The sequence below is a fragment of the Piliocolobus tephrosceles genome, chromosome 7, assembly GCF_002776525.5.
Source record: "Piliocolobus tephrosceles isolate RC106 chromosome 7, ASM277652v3, whole genome shotgun sequence".
Taxonomy (NCBI): Eukaryota; Metazoa; Chordata; class Mammalia; order Primates; family Cercopithecidae; genus Piliocolobus; species Piliocolobus tephrosceles.
The window spans coordinates 61,840,416-61,855,498 of record NC_045440.1 but is presented as its reverse complement, the minus strand read 5'-3'; positions in this window follow the sequence as shown (position 1 = coordinate 61,855,498).

Below are 15,083 nucleotides of genomic sequence, written 5' to 3'. Positions count from 1 at the left end.
CCAGGAGCAACAAGTCCTAGATTGCTCACTGACTCCACATAGTCAGAGGAATGACTCTGACTCTGTCAGTTTACTAATATTTGCTCCTCAAAACTAGCATCCTCCCTCTCAGGAGTATTTTCATCCCCCTCAAGAGTATTTTTTTTTTTTTGAGGTGGAGTCTCACTCTCTTGTCCAGGCTAGAGTGCAATGGAGTGATCTCAACTCACTGTAACCTCCACCTCCTGGGTTCAAGCAGTTGTCCTGCCTCAGCCTCCCAAGTAGCTGGGACTACAGGTGCCCATCAAGATGATGGGCTAATTTTTGTATTTTTAATAGAGATGGGGTTTCACCATGTGGGCCAGGCTGGTCTTGAACTCCTGACATCAGATGATCCACCCACCTCGGCCTCCCAAAGTGCTGGGATTACAGACGCGAGCTACTGCACCCAGCCCCCAGATAAATTCTTGACCTCTGGAGCTATTTAACTTTTGTGTTGTTTCTGCCATTTTTGCTTCCTAAGCTTGATTTTTAATCTTTGCTTTTTTTCTAAACATAAATATGTAAGGTGGCTAAATTTAAATATATATATATTAGCAAAATCAGCTACATAAAAATTTAAAATGACTAACCAAAGGGTACCAAGTTTCAGTAAGACAGGATTACTAAGTTCTGGAGGTCCATTGGACAGCATGATGACTATAGTTAATCATATCGTATTGTATACTTAAAAATTGCTAAGAAGGTAGATCTTCAGTGTTCTCTCCCCACACTCACAAAATGATAACATGAAGCAATGGGTATGTTCATTAACTTGACTCTGGTCATCATTTCACAAGGTATACATATATCAAAACACGATGTCGTACACTGTAAATATATACTATTTTAATTGTCAATTATACCTTAATAAAGCTGGAAAATTTTTAATTGTATCCCAGAGAAATCTTAGAAGAAATACAGAACTCTGAAGTAACTCAAAAGATTAAGCTGTTAAATGCACAAATAGAGCTCCTGTTACAGAGAGAGAGAGAGAGAGGAGGAAGTGATGGGGAGGGAGGAAGTGATGGGGAGGGAGGGAGTGATGGGGAGAGAGGGATAGCCTATTGGAAGGAGGAGGCCACTGTAGGTCAGCCTGTCCTTTACATTGTGAAGAGTTTGAAAGAGGCTAATAAACCCAGCAGCCTATGGCAAAGGTAATTTATTTTATATTCGTAGTCATCACATGCAATATTTTTTGGAGGGGGAGAGCAAATATAATTCAAAGAAAGTGATAAACAGTAAAAACAGTACCTAGTGATGCTTCTACCCCCGTTCTGAGACTGTGTGCCTTCCTTGTCCCTTTTGTGGTGCGTTTCACAGCCTGTTTGCACGCCACCATCTTGGAAGTGCCTACCTAACAGGCTGAGGGGGACAGCAACTCTGCCACGCCAGGGGTCAGTAGCCCTTCTTGGAGGTGACACAAATCACAGGAGATAACTGACTTCCAGGTGTGGGCACACACATGTCTCACAGGCACCTCCCAGTCCCAGCCCCTGGAAAACACATCTGCTTGGCTCTCAATCGAATCCTGGCTGGGAATAATTACTAAGTGGACAGCTCTCCACCTGGTGGATTCCCTGAGCCCACGTGGAGGACAGCTTCTCCTGGGCTCGAAGTGAGAGGCTGAGCCCACTTTGCTCCCAGCTTGCACTTGCTACATTCTACATGAATGAGGTCACTGGACTGCAGATGAGGTAACAGTGCAGCCCGCCCAAGAGCTGTAAGAGGTTACCATATGACGAGTCATGTAAACACAGCGAGATCCCCGTGGGGCCTGAGTACAGCTGGACTCTGCTTCTGGCTGCAGAGTGATGGGAGCTATGGGACTTCAGGAGACTGTCTGCACTCTCAAAAGAGCCAAATTACTGCCTAAGCTCATGTCACACCCACCCAGACATCAGTCTACCAGCCTCAGTTGAGAGCAACGTTCCTGCAACAGGAGGACTGGCTGGCCCCGTGGAAGGTGTGCATGAGGGCGTGCATGAATAAATGACACAGCCACATGAAAGAAAAGCTTTCCCAGGCAGAAAGACACCACACTGAGGCCTGTACAGCACTCTGCAAGTGTAGCGCTCCACCTCTCTTCACTCACCTAGTGGAGGTGGGCCCACCCTTCCAGCATCTAGACACACCTCCTAATAGTCTCTAAGTTAGAAGCAGGCTTGGGAAACAAGCATTAAAAAAAATCAATAAAGAAATTCACTTATCAAAGATCTTCTAAACAAACTGTAGAACAACAGATGCATTTCTGGAGGTGGAACAGTCCTGCTCAATGGTTCCAGGGTCCTGTACTTCTCAAGGTCAGAATGTTCTTTCCAGGGTCAAATTGGATTAACTAAAGTCAGCGTCTATCTCATGTATTCCTTATTTATTTCTTTTATACTGAGCACTACCATGTACCCAGCACTGTAGAAAACCCTGGGAATGTTGTAGACAACAGGAGGTCACATGCTAACAGACAGTCTAGGAATGCTTAGAGGGGCACATGTGTCATGGAGGGGAAATGTGGGGGCCACAAAGGCAGAGGGCATGGGGAGGCCACCTAGAAAACCTCATTAAGTTGAGACCAGATCATGAGAGTCACAGTAAGAGTCACAGCAGCAGTAGAGAGGCTAGCTAACATTCACAAGGGGTTAGGGGGTTCTCAGTGCTACACGTTACAGGGCACATCACACGCCTCATAACGATTCTGTGAGGTGAGGTCACTGTGATCCCCATTTTACAGATGCTCATAGAGCTTACAAGAAGTAAATTGCCTGAGAAAGTAATAGAATCGGGATTTGAACCAAGGGAGTGAGATCCCAGAGCCTGCACTCCAGAATCACTCCACCCCAAACACTATCAAAGGGACACAAAAACAAGCAGACTCTCAAAGCCATGCATGGGGATGGTGCCTGCTAGCAACAGAGGAAGCTGGGCAGGCAGGCAGGGAGGGGAGACCCTGGCAGAGGAGAGCCAGACGATGGGGAGGGTGTTGTGTGTGTGTGTGTGCGCGTGTGCACATGCATAAGTGTGCATACACATGTGTGCATAAGATTGAGAGATAGAGAGATTTTGCAAGCATACCAAAGAATTTGAAATTTCTCCTAAGGGTCATGGCAAATTATTTGCTATGGATTGAATGTGTCTCCCAAAGTTCATGTGTTGGAAACTTAATCTGCAATGTGACAGTTTTGGGAGGTGGAGTCTAAAGGGAGGTGTTTAGGTCATGAATAGATTAATGCCATTATACAAACGGCTTGTGGGAGTGGGTGCACTCTCCTGTGCTCTTGCCCTTCCACCATGAACTGACACAGCAAGAAGGGCCTCACAAGATGCCAGCACCTTGATCTTGGACTTCTCAGCCTCTAGAATTGTGAGCCAATAAATTTCTACTCACTACAAATTACCCACTCCCAGATATTCTGTCATAGGAGCACAAAACAGATTAAGACATCATTGAAGGCCTTTAGGCACATTAACAAGATGTTCAGACTAGTTTGAAACATGGCTCTGGCTGCCATGTGGAAAATGGGTTAGAGAGCAGTGAAAGGCGTGTTTGCAATAATTCAACTGAGGGATGATGGCCAGGATTGAAAAGGAGTGATGAATACAGTACCAATGCAGGAAGTCAAGTTCTATGCAGGAGGTAGGATCTGTAGGCCGTGGTCATGGATTGGACTTGAAGGGTGAGAGAAGAAGGAAGGTGGAAGAGGGAGAAAGATGTTTTCTGATGGAGCTGCAGGATGCTGAAAGAAGATCAGGTTTGGAGGTGCCCGTTAGGCACTCAGACATGCAGATCTGAAGCTCAAGAACAAGATCTGGTCTGAAGATAGAGATTTAGGAGTCATCAATGACCTTATTGCTCAATGAGAACCTTGTTACTTAATGCGACAAAAGCATCACTAATAACTTGCATTTTTTGATGTCTTCTGTTAATCAGAAAATAGAAAGGTAATGGCAATCATGGGAAAAATAAATATTCAGAAGAAATGTATACTTTAAATAACTTGCATTTTTTTAATGCTATAGAAAGGCACATTCTCCCCCACTGGAATACAAGCTACATGAGGACAAGGATTTTTTTCTCTTGTTCTCCTCTTATTTCCCAGTACATGACATATGGGATGTAGAAAATGATCCATAAATACTGTAGAATAAAAGAACTAAAGGAAAATGCTTTCTAAAATAAAGATGTAAACATGATACAAGAAGAGTTTTCAAAGTCTTAAAGCATACCAAAAAAATGAAGATTTAAATTCTTCCTCAAACCTTTGCCCCTCAGACCCACTACATAAGATAAGAAAATAATTGTACCTAGGGCTCATCATTCTCCCATCCTTGGTCAGCTGTGTGCTCACTTCTACAGCATCAATATTTATAACTATATTTGTCCACATGCTGTATTGTTTATAACTATATTTGGGTCTTTCTTGTTTTGTTAGCATAGATTGACTCTAAAACTTTGAACTTGGAAACCACATCTATAATACTACCTTTATTGCATAAATATGATCTACTGCAGTGCTTAGGGGTGTGCTTTTTCTCATAGAAAGTCAGTGCATAACACACACACCCACACACACACAGTAACAATTAGAAGTAATGGATACATTAATTGGCTTCATTGTGGTGATCATTTCATGATGCATACATGTATCAAAACATCAAGTCATGCATCTTAAGTATATACAATTTTATATGTCAATATCTTAATAAAGCTGTTATAAAAAAAAAACCTCAATGTAGTAACCATACCATATATCACTAAGCCTGTACTGTCTATAGAAAGAAGTACCATACATCAAGATCAAATACTCTCTGTTTAATTAAATCAACTGCTGTCATGCCACATTTCAGCTTACTTCATATTTAAACTATAAATTTATTCTGAATATTTATTTTTCTCATGATTGCCATTACCTTTCTATTTTCTGATTAACAGAAGACGTATGTCTCCATCTTATCATGAAAATCTCCCAGGTTCTTCATTATATCAGGTGTGCCATGTAATCTCCTTTCTCATTCAACCCATTCTTGGGCCCTCAGCTCTCCTGTTCTAATTTGGACCAATTGTTTCCTAAGACTGCTGCACAGCTGTCATCCCCGGGCTCCTTTTCATTGCACTCCTAGGCTAGTCCCACTGTTTCTCAGATTCTCATTTTCTTTTTTCTTTGAGACCTTTTTGTTTTAATTTTGCTATGCCATATCTCAGCCACACTTACATTCTCTCTGACTTCTGAAAATACCAAGAATGTTCCCCTCCCCTCCCCTGCCTCAGATTTTTCCATAGCTTTTTCCTTTATATCATGCAAGTCAGGTTTAAATGCTGCCTCCTCATCCAGCCCTTTATCCATCTAAAATAACAACAACAAAAAAAAAACAAAAAAAACCTGTTTGTCATTCCCTATTAAAACAACTTCTTTCATCTTCAACATAACACTCTCATTATCTGATATTTTTCTAATTTTATTTGTGGTTTTTTTGTTTTTGTTTTTGTTTTTTAAGACAGAGTTTCACTCTTGTTGCCCAGGTTGGAGTGCAATGGTACAACATTGGCTCACTGCAACCTCCACCTCCGAGGTTCAAGAGATTCTCCTGCCTCAGCCTCCCAAGTAGCTAGGATTACAGGCATGTGTCACCACACCCGGCTAATTTTGTATTTTTGGTAGAGATGGGGTTTCTCTGTGTTGGTCACGCTGGTTTCAAACTCCCAACCTCAGGTGAATCACCCACCTCGGCCTCCCAAAGTGCTGGGATTACAGGCGTGAGCTACCGCACCCGACGTATTCATTTTATGTCCCTTTCAATTAAAATACCAAGTCCAAGAGAGCAGTTTTTTTTTTTTTTTTTTTTTTTGGTTGTTTCCACCTGTGAATAACTCTAGGCTGTAGGACAGCAAGAGATACATAGAAGAGGTTCAATGAACACAACTGAAAAGGCTCTCAGAAGGCCACATTCACACACAATACCCAAGTCTCTTCTATGCATCCTCTGACATGACAGAAGGGAGGTCAAAATCTTAGTATCTCTATTCTGAAATGTTGCTACCCTGAGACCATAAGCTCTCAGAGAGATGAGTAGCTATAAATTGGTGTAACAGGATGCTAAAGGACTAGGGAAGATGCTTAAAGAAAAACAGATGGTTGTAATTTAGCAAATTGTTAGGTTTTGTTTAGCTCAGAAGGTATGTAAGCCGAAAGAAAGAGATAAATTGTTGGGTTTTGCTACTAGAACAATTTGTTTTTAAAATCCCTCCTTTGCAAAGTACTAAAATGCTGGATAAATTGCAATATTAAGTGAATTGGTTAACTCTCAAGATAATAAGGGAAATCCCCAGAAACATAAAGTAAAACAAAACAAAATAAGCCATGAGCAAAAAAGTAAGAAAATCAGGAGTCAGGGCTGCTTAGGAAACAAAGGCAATATCAGGATTCTAGAGCAGGGTTGGCAAGCTACAGCATACAGGCCAACCACCTGTTTTTGTAAATAAAGTTTTATTGGCACATAGCCATGCCCATTCATCTATGTATGGTCAGTGACTGCTTTTGTGCTCTACAGCAGAGTTAAGTAGTTGTAACAGAGACCATATGGCCCACAGGCCTAAAATATTTACTACCTTACCTGTTCAGAAAACTTTTAATAGTTGTTCAGGGAAATGAAGTCTTTTGGGCCTGTACAAAGAAAAGGAGAAACCCTTTATCTAAACTCACATATAGTTTAGATATTCAAAGTGACACACTCTCTAGGGAAAAAGTGGACTAGAAAGAAAAAACTAGTGGTAAAACAATCCAGGGGGAAATCTACCTTCACCATAGCTTCAAGTAAAAAATATTATTAATAATAGTAATAGTAATAATAAAAACAATAATGATGGTCTTCCCTGAAAAGTTTTAACCATGAGACTGCCAGTTACAATTTTTACATAGTTCTCAGGTTCAAATTTTTACTGCCCAGTGAATCTTGAAAACTCCAAAGAGAGAAAATGAATGTCTGGCAGAGGGAAGTGCAAATCTCCAGAACAAAGCATTCATTACACAGTTATGTAAGGATTGCCAACAGTTTAAGTTCAATTAAATATGTTTTAAAAAGAGAAAAATTTTACCAAACCTCAAGACAGCCAATGACTACAAGTGAGTCAACAGAAAGACCAAGTGTGATTGAAACTCCAACAACTTCAAATATTAGAATTATGAGATATAGAATTAACTATGTATGATGTGAATGTAATTAATGCCACTGAATTATATACTTAAAGGCTAACATATTAAATTTTATGTTATATATTGTCTTAGTTTGTTTTCTGCTGCTCTAACAGAATATCATGGCCTGGGTAATTTGGTTTTTAAAAAGTTATCTGGCTCATGGTCTGGGGGTTGGGAAGTCCAAGAGGAGAGCACTGGCATTTGGCAAGGGTCATCCCATGGAGAAAGGCAGAAGCAAGCACACATGACAGAGACAAATCAGGCCAAATTTCTTTTTAACAGAACCCACTCCTTCCATAACTAACCTACTCTCAGAATAATGACATTAATCCTATTCATGAGAGACAGCCATCATAACCTAATCACCTCGTAAAGGCCCTACCTCTTAATGCTGTTACAATGGCAGTTAAACTTCAACCCAAGTTTTGGTGGAGACATTCAAACCATAGCATATATATTTTACCATAATAAAAACACAAATATACTTGTGTTTTTTGTGTCAATTTTTTTCTATCACTTTTTAATTCTTTCAACATTTATAAATATAAGTATAAATATAAATCTATATTTTACCATAATAAAAACAAATATATATTTTTTAAACACAAATATATGTATATATATTTGTGTGTATATATATGTGTATATCTGTATATATATATTTGTATATATATGTTTCTGTTTTTATTATGGTTATATATAGAGAGAGAGAGCTTAAAAGAAATAAAAGATGATAGAAAAAAATTAATAAGAAAAGAGGACTATCAAAAATGATCAGATTTAACAAAAAGCCAAATAGAATTTATAGAAATAAAACTATATCTAATTAAAATCATATGTATTAAACTACATATATATGTATGTACATGTGTAGATGAAAGATACATAGGTGAATGAATGCAAAGATAAACAGATAAACTAATAGATAGGTGAAGCAGCAAAATAAACATGAATGACAAAAGAATTTGTGAACTGAAGATAGATCTTAAGAAAACACTCAGAATGCAGCAAGAAAAAGATGAGGGAATATAATGAGTAAGAAAAAGGGAGGAAAGAACAAGAAGTTCTAACATATAGCCAGAGTCCCACAATAAAGAACAGAAAAAATGGGGGAGACATTCCAAAAAGATAATGACTAAGGAAATTCTAGAACTAATGAATAACATGAATCCTTAGAGACAGGAAGTATAATGCAGGACAACTTTTCAAATATAACCTGGGCACCTCAGCTCACACCTGTAATCCCAGCACTTTGGGAGACTGAGGCAGCAGGATTGCTTGAGCTCAGGAGTTTGAGATCAGCCTGGGCAACATAATGAGATCTCAGCTCTACAAAAATATTTAAAACTTATCCAGGTGTGATGGCATGTGCCTGTGGTCCCAAATACTCAAGGTGTAGAGGTGGGAGGATCACTAGAGCCCAGGAGGTTAAGGCTGCGGTGAGCCTAGATCATGACACTGCACTCCAGCCTGAGTGACAGAGTGAGACCCTATCTCAAAAAATGATAACAATAATAATAATATTCACACACACTAGGCACATTATGTGAAACTGTAAAACACCAAAGCAAAAGAGAAAATGGTTTAAGTCACCTGAAATGAAAGATAGATCATCTACTACAAAATGACTATAGTCTGACAGCAGACCTCTGTCAGAAATCATAAAGCACAAAGACAGTGGAATCATGTCATCAAACGCAGAAAAAAATAACTGTCAATCTAGAAATGTGTCCTCAGAAATAGTACCTTTCAAAAATGATAGCAAAATAAAAACATTTTGGTGAAACAATAACTGAGATGGTTTACCACTCATAGCCTCTCATGAAAGAAACATCTAAAGGATGAATATGTGGAAGAAGGAACATGATCCTTGCAGAATGCTCTGTTAGAACAAGAAACACTGAGCTGAATTGCTCAGCGAATAGACAGTATTTTGAAGCAAGAAAAGAGAGGAAGATAAGAAAGCTGGAAAAGAAAAATGCTTTTTGAAAATCAAGTAATATGTGTAATGGGGGTGTTTTACTGTATTTTTGCAGTGTGAAATGCATTGTGGATTCTTCCTGTTGATGTTCACAATATCTTCAGTAAAATATATTGTATTAGTCTGTTCTCACACTGCTAATAAAGACATACCTGAGACTGGGTAATTTATAAAGAAAAAGAGGTTTAATGAACTCACAGTTCCATGTGGCTGGAGAGACCTCACAATCATGGCAGTAAGCGAAAGGCATGTCTTACATGGCAGCAGGCAAGACAGAATGAGGACCAAGCAAAAGGGGAAGCCCCTTATAAAATCAGCAGATCTTGTGAGACTTATTCACTACCACAAGAACAGTATGGGGGAACCGCCCCCACGATTCCATTATCTGTCACCAAGTCCCTCCCACAACACGTGGGAATTATGGAAGCTACAATTCAAGATGAGATTTGGATGGTGCCACAGCCAAACCGTATCATATACATTGCCCTTCAGTATTTTGTGGTGTTGAGTCTTTTTCTTGAGATGGCATCAAGAGCCAGATAAACGTTCAATGTATATGTAAAGCATGAGCAGGGTTAACAGGTCCTATATGTTGGGTACTGGTAAAGAAAGGGGCATTTTCTAGATGTGTACCCTAGCTCTAATAGGCACAGCCTAAGGAATTTCTGGTGGGAGCTACTGGCATTATTTCCACAGGGCACTTTCATGTTTTTCTCTCCATACCACTCACCATCAGCAAAAAGGATTACTCACTAGGTTGGATTATGGAGCAATCTTGTTGCCAACCGGAATGACTAGGGTTGGACTATGTTTTGGAAGAAAAGTTAAGCAGCACCTCCATTTCCACCAAGGCCAGGCCTCAACATTGCTGATAGCAGATTCCAAGCACAACCTTAGAAGAAAAGGGAAGTGAAAACTCATATGACTAGGCACCAGGCACTACGTTATGTCATTTAGCCCTCACATATAAGGTATATAGGACTACAAGGTAGGTATAGCCATTACATTGTGGGAAGGAGGCATGGAAAAGAGAGACCGCAAAGTGTGATATACCCTACCAATTGGAAATAAGTTTGTTCCTAATAATTACATTTAAAACCAACACATATTTGATGAGATCAATGATCTAAGAAGTTTTCTAGCTAGATGCAACCTGACTATTGCCTAAATCAAGGGTCAGCAAACCAGCCTACCACCTGTTTTTGTACAGCTATGAGTTAAGATTGGTTTTTATATGTCTATAATGGTTGAAAAATCCACAAGAAGACTATTTTGTGACAAGTGAAAATTATATAAAATTCAAATTTCAGTACCTGCTATGGTAATGAATAGATAATGGAAGGTTATGGCCACCTTTCAAGCCCCAGAGGTCGTTGCCCTCACTCTAATTTTGATGATTCATGTGTGACTTATTTAATTGTTGTCTATTGCAGATATCTAAAAGAATGCTGTTATCCTTTTTTTAAGAATCTAAATTCAAATCTTCTTTAATATCACCAAGTTTCTACTACCATCACCCTTCAGAACATTGACATATGAACTTTTTGACCTACCCCAAACCCTCCTGCTACTTCCCAGGATACAAAAAGCGCATCTGCCACACAGCTGGGTGCAACGAGGAGCCCCCACGCAACAGTGCATTGAAAATAGGTTTGGGAGAACTAAGGGTTAAGTGAAGTCCCCCAGGAATTCCAATCTGTTGCAGGCTGCTAATTCAGAAGCTGCCTGGGGCCTAGGTCTTAATATTTGTATGCCTGAAAATTCACGTGTTGAAGACCTAATCACCTCTGTGTTGGTATTAAGAGGTAGGGACTTTGGAAGATGATTAGGTCATGAGAGTGGCGCCCTCATGAATGAGATTAGTGCCCTTATAAAAGAAGGCCCAAGCCAGGTGAGGTGGTGCACACCTACAGTCCCAGCTACTCAAGGGACTGAGGAAGGATTGCTTGAGCCCAGGAGTTTGAGGCCACAGTGAGTGATGATCACACCACTGTGCTCCAGCCTGGGTGAAAGAACAAGACTCTATCTCTAAAAAAGAAAACGAACAAAATGAATAAATAAAAGAAGCCCCAGAGGGTTGCCTTTCCTGTTGCATGATGTGAGGACACAGCGAGAAAAAAAAAACAACCATCTATGAACCAGGAAGCAGGCCGTCATCACCGAACCTGCTTGTTCCTTGACCTTGGGCTTCCCAGCCTCCAGAATGGTACAGCACATTTTGGTTGTTTATAAGCCACTCAGTTGATGGTATTTTGTTATAGCAGCTGGAAAGGACTCAAACAATACTCTCATTCATATACCTACAGTCTAGGCTGTTTTGGCACTAGAAGAGCAGATTTGAGTAGGTGTGGCAGAAATAACAGAGTAAGGGATGAGCAAGACATAAGGAAAGAGGTGGAACCATCATTCCAATAGAAGTAGTGCCTACATGGAAACAAGCACCCCAAACACTCACACTCACTGCATATGAGTGCTCACCTCCTACTTCTGCTGCTCTGTCTTCCTCATCCCTCCCCTTAGTTCTGAAGCATGAAGTGTTCCCATGACTTCCCTGTATTTCACATGCCTGCTAGAAGGACTTGACCACAAAGCTACATATTTGCCTTGACCACGGCCACAAGCCCCGTGTGGCTCCCACCGATGCAGCTGACTCAACCCTGGTCTGGATGTCCCTTCTGCAGAAGGTACTTGGTTTGGCCGCAACATGAGTCATTCTGGAAAATTATAAGAACTAATAAACTCTGCAGGAACCAAATTCTGCTCTCCCATGAACTAATGCTTCTGTCCCAGTCAAGGTGGATAATGGAAGGTTATGGTCACCTTTCAAGCCCTGCAGAGCTCTGCAGCTCCTCTAGCCACCTGCTCCCTTGAGGAGGCCACAAATATGCCCACCCCAAGTTTGCACTCTAACATACCTTTCTCTCCTGATATAGCACAGTCAGTGGATTAAGATGGACCTGGTTTAAATCCTAGCTCTCTCACTGGACCGTATGACCTCAGAGAGGCCACCTCACTTCTCTGAACCAGTGTCCTCATCTCCAAAATGATGATGGCAAGCCCCCTCTCTAGACTGTTGAAGTTGGCATGGCAGGCAAGGCTTCCTGGTGCGTTACCTCAGCCCCATCTTCCCACACCCTCCCACTCCCCACCCCACTGGAACTGCCCCCTATGCCTCTGCCTTGCTTCAGTCACTTCCTTTCTTGTTTGCATTCCTCTCTGCTTTTCCTGCCTTCTGTCCTTGCGGTTCCGCTTCCCTGGGAAGTTTCCAACACTCCGGATTTCCTGAGTGCCATTTCCTTGTGCTATGTGGCCACCCTGCTTACCTATCTCATAGTCCTCACTCCGATGCTTCAAAATTATTTCCACGCCTCCCTGCCTGCCTCGCAAGGTCCTCCAACGTGGGAAATTTGATTCCTTGTTTGCCATTTCCAAACTCACTGCCCGGCACATTGGACTCTAATGAAGGTGGAGGGGAATAGGATAGGAAGTGTTCAAGTCACAAGATTCTTGAGTTCTGGAAATTGAGACAATTTGTCCCTTTCATTGCCTATAACTCTGCAAAATCTGACCTCATTGAACTGAAAACTGCCCTTAAGGGCACTGTGACACAAGCCATGGCAACTCGGCAGGAAGCCTTGTGTGCCCCCCACCTGCGGGCACCGGCTCTGCAGCTCCAGGTTTCAAAGGCTGAAAATCTGGGGGCTGTCTGTCCTATAGCCCCTGTCACGTGTGTGCACAATCGGCGGCCTCTCCAATACAAACAACACAGGAAAGACAATACCAGTCTGTTCCAAAGAGAGAGGAATTCTAAGCAGTTGCTACTTCCTGGATGACTGAGTATTCTCTACCCTGATAGCATGGACAGTCTGAACAGAATTTATTCAAAACAGCTTTTCACCCTAGTTTCAAATTAAGAGGTGCAATGTTACCTCTAACCAGTTTGCAATAGTGGTATTGGAAACAGGGAGGTTTGCAGCGGATATTTCAGTACTGCCACCTCCGTGAAGTATGCAAATTCAAGGGTAAAAACCAGAAATGAGAGTGCAGGGAAGAATGCCAACTGCCTGCTCACTGTTTTCTGGGAGACCTGTAGGTATAATTTCTACCTGATTAGTGTCAGTGCAAATGATTTTGCATGTACCATACAGACATTTATTTTTTAGCTTGACTATCAGGCGAAGGAGGAAAACACTATGGCCTTTTATAAGGGAAACTGTCTCCCTAAGGAAATAATTGAAGGCCTCAATTGCTCGAGTCTTTCAAAAGACAATGTACAAAGCACCCCTGAAAACACTGTGGGGAATAATTCTGTGTTCACTGGGGAACTGGCTAGATGATCTAATAGGTCTTTGCCCTCACTCTAATTTTGATGATTCATGTGTGACTTATTTAATTGTTATCTATTGCAGATATATAAAAGAATGCTTTTATTCTTTTTTTGAGAATCTAAATTCAAATCATCTTTAATATCACCAAGTTTCTACTCCCATCACCCTTCAGAACATTGACATATTAACTTTTTGACCTATCCCAAACCCTCCTGCTACTTCCCAGGATACAAAAAGCACATCTGCCGCACAGCTGGGTGCAATGAGGAGCCCCCACGCAACAGTGCATTGAAAACAGGTTTGAGAGAACTAAGGGTTAAGTGAAGTCCCCCAGGAATTCCAATCTGTTGCAGGCTGCTAATTCAGAAGCTGCCTGGGGCCTAGGTGTAACCACAGCTAGGAAAACAATGCCTAGCTGCCTTATCCTGAGCAGCATTTAGCATTTATCATGGTCAGAAAACCACCTGTTACTTGGGAGAGATTCAAAAGAATCCTGAGCCATAATTAAAGCAATAATGAATAAAAACATATTGTGAATTGCTACCCAAACCCCAGGCAGATGTGTTATTTAACTGTGGGCTTGATCTGCACTATTAATTTAGAATAAAAATAACAGACAACAAACATATACAGAATCAAGACCCTGCCTGTGCCGGAGTTTTGTTTCTTTTCAAGTCCTTGGCAATTGTGGTTAGTAACCCAAATGCAAGCAGAGCTGACTTTCTTGCAAACTGGTGTGGTGTCTGACAATCATTAGAACAGAGCTGGCAGCCAATCAGAGTCAAATGAATCACTGGATCCCTGTGCAGATCCATAAATGACAGTTGAAGGAGATGGGATAGTGGCATGTGCCAGTTGGGTTTTCATTCTCCCACTTCTGAGGCCTTTTGACCCGGCTGAAGCCAAGAGCAGATTTTCTTCCCCAGGGGAATGCACACCTGAGTACTGGGATCTGGCCAGGAGATACTTCTGGTTGTTTCACTGGGAAACATCTGAAAACACAGTTCTCTGACTATCTGTAGAACTGCAGTTAAACACAGAAATTCGACCGGGCATGGTGGCTCACCCCCGTAATCCTAGCATTTTGGGAGGCTGAGGACAGCAGATCGCTTGAGCCCAGGAGTTCGAGACCAGCCTGAGCAATATGGCCAAACCCTGTGTCTACAAAAAAAAAAATACAAAAATTAGCCAGGCATGGTGGCACACGCCTGTAGTACCAGCTACCTGGGAGTCTAAGGTGGGAGGATGGCTTGAGCCCAGGAGGTCAAGGCTGCAGTGAGCCAAAATCCCACCACTGCATTCCAGTCTGGGCCAATGAGACCCTATCTCAGAAACAAAACAAAACAAAACAACTCACAGGCAAGGAACAGTGGCAGGGAGAGGTCATCTTCTACTTAAATGTACTGTTCTGTTTGGCAGTGAATAGTTTGTTACTAAGGCTCTGACTCCAACTCATTAAGCTCTTTCCAAATCTTCTGAGAGGAACATGCTCTTGAGAGGGTGAGGGGAAGGGCATGGGGCTATGAACTGAAGAAGAGAGGGGCAAAGCAATTTTGTGGTACGCGGGTG